Genomic DNA, 10,031 nt, shown 5'->3' with positions numbered 1-10,031 from the left:
ATTCAAAATATATAAAGAATTTCTAACAAATCAATGAGAAAAGAGAGAGAGCTCTTTTCCTCCACTCTAAAAAATAATGGCAAACACTTCAGTACACATGGTATCCAAAGTCTGATAACCATATTAAAATGCAGTTCAGATCACTTATCTTCTGTGAAAGAGAAACTAAAACTACAATGGAGATGATGTCAGCATCATGGTGGAGTGAGTTCTTGCCTTAGACTCTCTACCCTAAGATACAATGAAAAGGACATTCATAAACCAACAGAAGACATTCACACAACCCAATAGACATCTGAGACATCCATATGTCTGAAGGTGGAGGTGCTGGACGCCCTGGGAGGGAGTTGAAGGAGGTAAACAGATCTCCTCTCCCTCCAGAATTGGAGCAAGCTAGAGCGTGGGACCTCACACAGTGGCTGGCCTGTGACTCTGAGTGCGGTGAAAGGCAGCCCACCTTGGGAATGCATTCACTCTCAGAGTTGCTTCCCAGTCTGTGGGAACAAACACTCCACACTGAGGAGGCTAAGCAATCATGGGGGCATCTTCACCAAGCCAAGCAGCCCAGCAGGGCAAACAGCAAATGCAGAGCAAGAGTGCTTGTGATCACACGTATTAAAGAGTGGCCCTCTGCTCCCACTTAGTGTACCCACTTGGCCAGTTGCCAGAATAGGCAACATCTGCCAGAACACTTGTATGCCTATGTGAATAAAGCAGCACAGTCCACCAGACAATGCAGACAGGACCAGTCAGCACAGCTTCTAATGCACAGGCATAACTGACAGGGATCATGGAAGGCTGAGAATACATATCTCCTGCCAACTCCAAGTCATGACAGGTGGAATCTGTGACCAAATACTACCACTATGAGATGGCACAAGTCCACCCTCTCAAAACCATGAAGAGGTATATTAAGACTCCAGACCAGAAGAAAAATGACAAGTACCCAGAAATCAGTCAGGAAGTCACAGAAATTTACAATCTAAATGACAGAGAATTCAAAATAGCTATCATAGAAAAACTCAGCTACAAGAAAACTCAGAAAGGCAGTTCAATGAAATCAGGAATAAAATTAATGGACAGAAGTAATTCTTGACAAAAGAGATTGAAACTGAAAAAATACACAATGAACGAGATAAAGAAAAATCTGGAATTCTTAAATAACAGAGCTGACATTGTGGAGGATAGAATTAGTAATTTAGAGCATCATCATATAGAAATGCTTCAGATGGAGGAAGGGAAGGAACAAATACTGAAAAGAAAGGAAGAAATTCTCCAAAAAATATCTCACTCAATTAGGAAATGCAACATAAGGATTATAGATATTCAAGAGGGAGAAGTGTAGGAGAAAGGAGTAGAGAGCTTGTTCAAACAAAAGTAGCTGAGTGGGTCAGCCCAATGCCACAGCAATTAAGTCCACACATTCCACTTTGGCAGCCCGGGGTTTGCTGATTTGGATCCCGGGTGCAGACCTACGCACCACTGGGAAAGTCATGCTGTGGCAGGCATCCCACATATAAAGTAGAGGAAGATGGGCATGGATGTTAGCTCAGGGCCAGTCTTCCTCAGCAAAAAGAGGAGGATTCGTGGTAGATGTTAGCTCAGGGCTAATCTTCTTCAAAAAAAGTAAATAAAAAGTAAAAACTTTTAAAAAAACAATAATAGCTGAGAACATCCCAAATCTTGGGAGGGAGCTGGAATTACAAGTGAGTGAAGCTGATACAACTCCTTATTGCATAAATGTTAAAAGAACTTCTCCAAGGCATATATTAGGAAAGCTGGCAAAAGTCAGTGAGAAATAAAAAATATTAGGGGCAGCAAGGCATAAGAAAATCACCTGCAAAATAACCCCCATGTGGCTTTCAGCAGATTTCTCAGCAGAAACTTTACACGCTAGGAGAGAGTGGAATGATATATTAAAAATTCTGAAAGACAAAAACTTTCAGCCAAGAATCCTCTACATTGCAAAAATATCCCTCAGATATAATGGAGAAATAAAACATTTCCAAGATAAGCAAAAGCTGAGGGAGTTCATCACCACAAGACCAGCCCCCACCACAAGAAATGAGCAAGAAGGACCACATGCCTGAAAAAATAAAGGATTTACACAGCCTTGAGCAAGGAGATAAATACACAGACAAAACCAGAAAATAGCAGTTCTCAACCAGAACAGGTTAGCAAACATTTAATTATAACATTAAAGATAAAGGGAAAGAAAAGATAAAAAATATCTGTAATCCCTTCATTTTGATCACAAACTCATGACACAAAATGGAATAAGTAATGACAGTAATAATTTACACAGGGAAGAAGCTAGGGATGGAATGTGCTTAGACTATGGAAATGGGAGGCTATCAGAAAATGGACTATCTCATTATTACATCTTTAATAAAAACCTCATACTAACCACTAAACAGAAAGTCAGAACAGACACACAAATCATAAGTAAAGAGAAAACTGAGAAAACCATCATAAAGAACCACCAAACAGAATTGGCAGTGAGAAATACATGGGAGGAGAAGCAAGGGAAACAGAACAACCAGAAAAGAAGTGAAAAATGGAGGCATTCAGCCCTCGTGTATCAATAATCACTCTAAATGTAGATGGATTGAATTGTCCACTCAAAAGACATTGAGTGGCTGGATGGATTTAAAAACTAGAACCAACAATATGCTACCTCCAGGAAACACATCTCAGTTCTAAAGACAAACGCAGGTTCAGAGTGAAGGGATGGAAGATGATACTCCAAGCTAATGGTAAACAAAGAACATCAGATGTTGCCATATTTATATCAGACAAAGTGGACTTTAAGGGAAAAAAGGCAATGAGAGACAAAGAGGGGCAGTATAAAATGATAAAAGGGACACTCCACCAAGAGTACATAACACTTACACTTGCACCTAAGACAGGAGGACCAAAGTTCATAAAGCAATTGTTAACAGACCTAAAAGGAGATATTAACAGCAAGACAATAATAGCAGAGGACCTCAGCAACTCACTTAACATCAATAGATAGATTGTCCAGACAGAGAGTCAACAAGGATATAGTGGCATTCAGTGAAAAACTAGATCAGATGGACTTAATAGATATATAGAGAGCACTCCATCCGAAAACAGCAGAATTCACATTCTTCTCAAGTGCACAGGGAACATTCTCAAAGACAGACCACATTTTGGGAAACAAGGCAAGGCTCAATAAATTTAAGAAGATTGAAATCAAATCAAGCATCTTTTCTAGTCATAATGCTATGAAAGTAGAAATCAACAAGATAAAAGATGTGAAAGTGACAAATATGTGGAGACTAAACAGTACAATACTGAACAACCAATGGATCAATGAAGAAATTAAAGGAGAAATAAAAAATATCTGGAGACAAATGAAAATCAGAACACACCATATCAACTCATATGGAATGTAGCAGAAGTGGGAAATTCATAGCAATATAGGCCAATCTTAACAAACAAGAAAAATTTGAAAAAAGCAATCTTACACTACACCTAAAAGAACTAGAATAAAGATTAAACAAAGTCAACAGTCAGAAGAATGAGGGAAATAATAAAAATTAGACAAAAATAAATGAAATAGAAACAACAACAACAAAAAACAGTAGAAAGGATTAGTGAAACTAAAAGGTGGTTCATTAAGAAGAGAAACGGAATTGACAAACTCTTAGCCAGACTTACAAAAAAAAAAAAAAGAAGACAAAAGGCATAAACAAATAAAATTAGAAGTGAAAGAGGAGAAATTACAAAAGATACCACAGAAATACAAAGGATTATAAGAGAATAGTATGAAAAACTATATGCCAGCAAATTGGACAATGTAGAAGAAATGGATAAATTCTTAGTCTCATAGAACCTTCCAAAACTGAATAAAGAAGAAATAGAGAATCTGAATAAACCACTTCCAAGTAAAGAGATTGAAATAATAATAAAAAGCTTTCCAAAAAATAAAAGTCCAGGACCAAATGGCTTCTCTGGAGAATTTGACCAGACATTCAAAGAAGATTTATTGCCTAACCTTCTCAAACAATTCCATAAAATTGAAGAAACTGGAATACTTCCTAACACATTTTATGATGCCAACATTACCCTGATGCCAAAGCCAGACAAGGACAACACAAAGAAGGAAAATTACAGACCAATATAGCTGATAAATATAGATGCATAAATCCTCAACATAATATTGGTAAATCTAATACAGCAGTACATTAAAATGATCATACACCATGATCAAGTGGGATTTATACCAGGCATACAGGATACAGGGATAGCTCAACATCTGCAAATCCATCAATGTGATACCCCACATTAACAAAATAAGGAATACAAACCACATGATCATCTCAATAGATGCAGAGAAAAAAATTGACAAGATCCCACACCATTTATGAAAAACTCTCAAAAAAATGTGTATAGAAGGAACATATCTCAACATAATGAAGACCATTTGTGACAAACCTACAGCAAACATCATACTCAATTAGAAAACACTGAAAGCCATCCCTCTGAGAACAGGAACAAGACAACTGTGCCCACTCTCACCACTCTTATTCAGTATAGTGCTAGACGTTTTGACAAAAGCAATTAGGCAAGAAATAGAAGTAAACAATGGCCAATTGACAAGGAAGAAGTGAAATTCTCGTTTTCAGATGGCATGATTTTATATACAGAAAACAGTAAAGAATCCATTGGAAAACTATTATAAATAATCAACAACTACAGCAAAGTTGCAGGCTACAAAATCAACTTGCAAAATTCAATTGTCTTTCTATATTCTAATAATGAATTTACAGAAAGACAACTCAAGAATACAATCCCATTTACAATCGCAAAAAAAGAATAAAATATCTAGCAATAAATTTAACCAAGGAAGTGAAATACCTATACAATGAAAACTATAAGACATTATTGAAAAAAATTGATGATGACACAAATAAATGTAATGGTATTCCATGCACATGGATTGGAAGAATAAACAAAGTTAAAATATCCATACTACTTAAAGGATTGTACAGATTCAATACAATCCCAATGACATTCTTCATGGAAAGAGAACAAAGAATCCTAAAATTCACAAGGGGCGACAAAGGACTCTGAATAGCTGAAGCAATCCTGAGAAAAAAGGAGAAATCTAGATGCATATAATCTCTGACTTCAAAATATAAAAAGCTATAGTAATCAAACAGCATGGTACTGGTACAAAAGCAGACACACAGATCAATGGAAAAGAATTGAAAGATTCAATGAAATCCCTCTCAAAGTTCCAACAACATTTTTCGCAGAAATAGAACAAATAATCCTAAAACTTATATGGAACAAGGAAAGATCTCGAATAGACAAAGGGTTTCTGAGAACAAAGGACAAAGCTGGAGGTACCACACTCCCTGATTTTAAAACATACTACAAAGCTATAGTAACCAAAAGAGCATGGTAGTGTCACAAAAACCCACACAGAGACCAAGGGAACAGAATTGAGAGCCCAGAAATAAACCCACATATCTATGGACAGCTAATTTTCAACAAGGAAGCCAAGAACAGACAATGGGGAAAGGAGAGTCTCTTCAATAAATGGTTTTGGGAAAACTGGACAGCCACATGCAAAAGAATGAAAGTAGACTATTGTCCTACACCATGCACAAAAATCAACTCAAACTGGATTCCTTAAAGCCACGCATAGGGGCTTGAGGTCTCTTAATCTGATACAATTCAGTGGGGAGATAGCACCCTTTATCTTCACTTTTTCGTAGGTGTTATCTTCATGTAATTCATTTTGAGACACTTAGTTGGTATTGTTTATTGTACGCATGCACCAAGCGTAATTCTTCTGTGTTTCTGAAGATTTTGTAAGCCACGGAATCTCTTTTAATATAGCTATATAGTTTAATATGGTTAGTTTAATATAGTTATATAGTTTTAATATAGTTTAATATAGTTCTTTTTTGTTCCAGTTGGGATACATTTTTTTTCTTTTTCTTTCCATATGGAACCCTGGCTGATAGAGTCAGACTGCAAATGCCAGTTTAGACATATAGAAAACATGATGGAAATTAAGGGCAATTATTACAAGGATTGAGGAGGAAAAGTGTATTTCAAAATACATAGGAGACAAAATTAAGAGGTTTTCATGACAGTTTGTCTTTGTGGAAATGAGACAAAAGGATTGAGGATAAGGCCCACATGTCAAATTGGCCCCCAATTTGTGTGAGGCATACAAAAAAAGGTATAAGTACTCAGTAAGTATTTAATGACTAATAAGTCATTGGTCCAAGCAGAAACTTTCTTTTCTTCTCCAGATTATAAATGCGACTAAATGAGTAGTGGGGGTTGAGCTAATTTTTATAAGAAATAATTTATTACTTTATTTCATATTGTCACACAATTGACCTGCACTTTGTTGTGAGAAAGATACTCATCCCTCGAAACAAGAAGGGGAAAGGAAATATTCATTTCCCTTTCTGTAAATCAAACTTAGATAATTTGCTATATAAGAAAACACTAAAGGAAACACTTTGTGCATCATAAAAGCATCCAAATAGAGATGATGTGCTTTAAAAATGTCATCTTCTTACCATGAAACAATTAAAGAATGAATGAGAAGTGCAAGATAATAATTACTGGTTAATAGCTGGATGATAATAAAAATGGCTAAAAGGAGATGTAATGAAAAGGGAGCAGGGATCCTGTGAGAGGCCAAAAACTAGGGTAGTTCTAAGCCTCAGAGGCATCATTGCCCAAATTTCAAAATTATCTGAATTATCAAAATTATCTCATAAACAATGGATAAGATTGTAGAATATTTGAAGAATTTGTCTTCTTTCCATACTGCTCCTCCTAATGTTAAGAGCTTTTTGGAGAAAGAAATGTCTATGGGTGCAGACACAATATCAGTGGAAATTAGCTTCCTGCTTTCCTGAGCCATAAGACTACTGGAAAGATTTCAGGAAGGTCATTTATGATAGCTTGCAGTGCTCAGTATTTGCTGATGGTCTCTTTATCCCCATTTTCAGAGTTGTTGGCATGAAAAATTGAATTATTCTTGCTTTTGTAGGAATGCCATTAAAAGGGACCTCAATGATGCCATTCATTAAAGCAGAGTAAAATTTGCCATCCCCAAATATGCCTCTTTGCCATAAAAGTTATTTTATGGTGGTTATTTTTAAGAATCAACAGACATAGGAAAATTTCTGAAAACTGGAGTAGAAGTTACCTTTTTGTAAGAGACATTTAAATTTGTCAGGGAAATTTTCATCTGTAAGGGTATTTCCTTCCCTGTACCAGGAAGTGGAGAATGAGCAAATCTCTAGAAACTCTTATCAATGGGGAGGGCAGCAACTTAAGCCTGTATTACTACATACTCTGGTTTACTGTGCCTTTCCTGGTAACCTCCAATGACTGCTCCTCCCTTCCCTCACAATTTTGTCTTTAGCTGAAGTTGGTGTTTAAGGTGAAAATTGGGCCATTTCAGGGAGCTGGTTTTCCTGGGTCTCTCCCATGTAGGTAGGAGGTATACATGTTGTGAAACTTGGGTGGCTTTTTTTCCCTGTTAATCTGTCTTTTATTAAAGGAGGCGCCATTAGCCAAAAATCTAGAAGGGTAGAGGAAAAATTATTTCCCTCTCCTACACTATTTACTGAACACTATAAGGCAAAAGCCTGCATCTTACTTTTCAGCAAACTACGTCCAAAGATATGGCATGGTTTCCCCTAGGGCATGGGGTGCCAGGGCCAAAAATAGATACAGATATCTTTATTATGCCCATTATTCACTACCTGAAATGGATAAGTCTGAAATGGGCATCTCTGTTCAATTCCACACTCCCTCAGATGATTTCTAATGATAACAGCTAACAAACACAGCAGACATTGTCATCATGTTTCTGGTTTGGATGACACCATCTCCTTCCTACTCATTTATTTTACTCTTCTCAGGGCTGACCTCATGGGCATGTGGGCTGTGTGCTTGCATGGAGTCACACACTCAGAATGACTCCTTGCTTGGTTTAATACTTTGTTGTTGAAATTTTAAAATTCTTAATAATTTTATTTCTGAGTAGGCAGGTGAGCAGAGGAGTTAGGCTAGATGGCAGCATTAGCATGCAGTTTGGGTCCAGCAACAGCACCTGCACATGTGGGCTCAGGCAACACGCACATGGAGCAGTTGGCCTGGACTCCCCAGGTGCACACACATATCGTTATTCAAACACACAGGACCACAAGGGACTGGCTGGACTAGTATCTGGAGCTAAATTGCTGGCAGTAATGTCAACAGCAGCTGCAGATGGAGCAACAATAGTGGAAGTGGCCACTGCCCACTAAAAAGCAGAATCTCTGCCTGGCAGCGGCAATGGCCCATGATGTGGGTACAGGCTGACTTATCCATCAGTCCCAGAGCCCATGCCTGTGTCATCTAAAAAATTATTGACTATCTCACCTAAGTACCATGACAGGAAATGCTAGGAGCTTAGAAAGCAAACTTTGCCAGTAAATTATTTTAAATAAAAGTGTACACATGGTCACTTCAATAAAGCATATCAGGGAATTATTAGAAATCATCAGAGTCCAGAATCTAGTTTTCAAAACTACTGCAGCACTGCAAAGCAAATATCCTCAGGCTTAGAAATAGAAATAAAATTTAAAGATAATTTGAAGATTTGAAATTTAATATGAAAGATTATTGATGGAATAGAACACTTTTCATACGAAGTTTCAGAAATCAATTATTAACAAAAAGGATAAAAATAGCAATTTAACTTGCAATTGAAAATAAATGTTAAAATGAATAAATAAGTATTTGAAACATGAAGCCAACTGCTTTCTTATACAAAGTCCACAAATTACCAGAAATTTGAGAGGAATTGTTAAAATGCCATTTATTAAATTTATATTTAAAATTAAAGTCAGATTTACATGAAATTGATTTATATGAATTGATAGGTTGAAATTTATTCATAAGAGAAATCTTTTTGAGAAAAAATTTCTCCTTGAGACTCATTAGCTCTACCTGTACTATAATTTATATTTTGATATAAGATATCAGAAATTCAGTCCAAATTTTCACCACCCACCAACACTCCTAATAACTTAAGCATATTCTTCTTAAAATTAAAACTCACAAAAAATTAGTTGCAACTTAGCATTTGCCACCAGTGACTGGCAATATTTTCAATTATGTTGATAATAAATGAAGTTCCTAAATATATAAATTTTGGTGAAAATAAATTTAGAGAAAAGTGAGCCAGAAGACCTTATGACCAATATAAACATTACATAATAAAGTATTACTATTTATTATATATGAAATTATGAGACAATATTGTTTGTAAGTTATATTTCATTTTATAGCTAATAAACGAGTTTTGAAGGGAAACATTTTATATTTTAGCACCAATAATAGTAGTCTTTCCTGCTTTTGGAACAAGAGGCCTCATATTTTCATTTTGCTCTGTGCCCTTGAAATTCTGTGGAAGATGACCCTCCCCCTCCCTGCCACACTTGAGAGGGTAAAGAGTATTTCTGCACTTATCACTGGTGGGCAGTGACAGCACTTCACTCGGGAAGTTTACTTGAGCCGATGGATTTTTATTGGATGTAATGGTAGGATCTATTTATCTTAGTGACTGAGCCATAATATCAATGACTAAAATTGGTCCATAGATGTTGGCTTCTCTCAACATATTTCAGTAGAACTATGAGATGCAGTAGTGGAGAATACAATCTCATCTGAGAAATATCATCTGATGCTAAGAGTAGCAGTGGCTACTGTTAAAAATGAGAGAACAGATCCAGAATAGAGTCCCTTGTGCTAAGCCCAAATCGCAAAATGGAGACTTAAGACCTAACTCAATTACAATTTCAAACTTCTTCAGGGGTAGAGTCTCAAACCAGTCAATCCGGAATTATCTGGTCAGCACCAGTGAAGTAACCCACCTACTGGACGCCTGCCATCCTCCAGGGGAAAGTGGCCTTGCCTGAAACAGTCAACTCTTCTCAAGAATAACTTTCTCGTCCCACTTCCGTCTGCCTGTAAGA

This window comes from Equus caballus, chromosome 21, assembly GCF_041296265.1.
Source record: "Equus caballus isolate H_3958 breed thoroughbred chromosome 21, TB-T2T, whole genome shotgun sequence".
In the NCBI taxonomy this organism is placed as follows: Eukaryota; Metazoa; Chordata; class Mammalia; order Perissodactyla; family Equidae; genus Equus; species Equus caballus.
Note: the sequence above shows the minus strand (reverse complement) of the source record.